This window comes from Pteropus vampyrus, unplaced genomic scaffold (assembly GCF_000151845.1).
Source record: "Pteropus vampyrus isolate Shadow unplaced genomic scaffold, Pvam_2.0 Scaffold18, whole genome shotgun sequence".
NCBI lineage: Eukaryota > Metazoa > Chordata > Mammalia > Chiroptera > Pteropodidae > Pteropus > Pteropus vampyrus.
In genome coordinates, this window is record NW_011888799.1 from 10,734,850 (window position 1) to 10,737,371 (window position 2,522).

A 2,522-nucleotide genomic window follows, 5' to 3' on the forward strand; every position below is an offset into this window, starting at 1 on the left:
CTCACACTGAGAACAGCAAATTTCTCAATGTCGAACCAAATAAAAATAAAAATTTTAATTTGATTGCATTTATTACACACATCTGTGAAGTGATTAAATTCTAAACTCCGTATCTTGATATTTATGCGCCAGCCTTTAACCCTGACCTTATTTTACCCTCTTTTATTTCCCGCTTTCTCATTTTTCCAATCCACGCTTTCTACTCATTAATTCTGCTAAAAAATTGCCTCCAGACTGCATCAAAAATCCATATATAGCTAACATATTGATTTTAAAAATATATTGAAATAGTTTCTAAGATTAAAACAAAAGTATATATTAAGAAAACAAATTTGTAGTTTAATGTAAGCATTATTGATTCTTTGGAAGTGGATAATTTTTTTTCAGAGTCCTTTAGCTCTTATGAGAGGGCAGTATCGCATACTGAAGCATTCTCAAATCAGAGGTTTAGGTGTCCCTTGTGAAACCAAAACAATAACGTTGAAAACAACAAAATCTTTCCATTTTAATTGAGTTCACATTCTTTTCCAAGAGGCCGGCTGTGAAAAAAATTATTTTTTTTCTTCTTTTCTGTTTTTTATTGTGAAATATTATATAAGTATTAATGAGCATATGACTTTTAATATAATTTATACTACTCCCCTTATCCTTTATCTAGGCAATTTTTTTGCAGTCCATTAAAAAAATCCATATTTTAATATTCTCTATTATAATTTTATTCTTCTTATACTTTCTTCAGATATATGTGTGTGTATATATACATATATTATTTCTTTATTTGGAAGTGAGTTCATTTACTTTCACATTTTCTTTTTTCTTTTTTTGTATATGAATATGTAATTGTCCCAGCACCATTTAAGACAGTCCTACCCATATTGAATTAATATGATTCTGTTGTTGAAAAACTATTGATTTTAAATGTGAGGACTTATTTCTAGATTCTTTATTTCTGTTCTACTGATAATGCCTATCTATATCACATTATTTTTGTCACTGTTGCTTTATAGTAATTTTTTTTTAATTAGAGAGTTTAAGACTTTCACCTTTGTTTTTTTTTGTTTTTTTTTTTTAAACTGAGTTGGTTATTCTAGGTCTTTTTCACTTTCATGTCATATATATGCCAATTTATGGGGGGGTAGGGTGGGAAGCCTACTGCGATATTGATAGAAATTACGTTGAATCTACAGATACATTTGGGGCAAATTAACACATTAAGAATTCTAAATCATGCAGCCGTGAATGTGTTCTATCTCTCTATATACTTTAATCTTCAATTTTTTTAGCATGACTTTGTAGTTGTCTTTTGTTAAATTAGTAACTTTTATTCTTGAAGCTGGATGAAATTTTTTTAAAATTTCATTTTATGTTGTTAATTGCTAAGTCATAAAAATTTAGTTGATTATTAATTCTGAGACCTTACTAAACTGGCTTATTAGTTCAAGGTGTTATTTTTATAAAAATATGGATTGCTTAGTTCTAGTGTATGTATATGTATTTCATTTATTTCTCTTCCTTTTTGCAAAGTCCCCAACCTCTAGTAAAATGTTGAAAATATGGAGTGCAAATTGTCTGCATTTAAACTGCAGAATATATCTTCTCCTAGTGTACAGGCTCTGATATTTCAGTTCATCTTTTTAAAAAATTACTTTCATATTTTAAGACTGGCTTCCTAGGAATCGTCACAGTCTGTACATATCCTATCATTTAGGGAATGGAAAGAGCAAATGTCCTGCTTATCCATTGCAAGCCTCAAAGGCTTCTATCATGTGTCAGTTGATGTTCATGTGTGTTGAGAAATGCATTCAAAGCTCAACCAGTTTTTGAAATTTTCTTTTCTTTTAACTTTACAATGGGCTACCATAGGTCTCCTCCACTAATTCCTCAGTTTTCTCTACTAGTTCCTGGTTACCTCAATAAATTTCAGACAGATCTACCTCTCATTGCAACTAAAATTATAGGCTCAAAGGGCTTTGGGATTTCCCCATTCATAATTAATTCAGTTGGATTCTCATTATCTCTCTCCTAATTAAGTCTGTTACCTCCAACTAAACAGCAGCACTTATTCAAGGGCACATCTATGTTATTAGAACTACCATTCTCATTATCTTTATCAGTAAAACTTCCATTCTTGGTAATTAAATGGTAGGGTGGAGACATGAGAACAGTCCAGGCAAGGCTATACTATCTGTTTTTACAAAATCTGTAGTATTTTTCTAAGAATAAATACTACTATTTTTTCTATGTCTTTGATTAACTTTCAGAGTCCTGAAAAGATTGCTTTTAACAATTTTGTCCAGTATCACACGTTTTATTTTGTAGAGAATATTTACCAACCTCTTAAAAAATCTCTTCAATTTGGGAATCTTTCTATTCATTGAATTTCAAATCTTAAATCAACCTTGCATTTCTAGGATAAATTGCATTCATTCATAATATAGTAAATTTTTATTAAATAATATGGTATTTGAGTTGCTGAACTTTTGCTGGGGAATTTTGCCTGGAGCTACCATGAACGCAGCCAT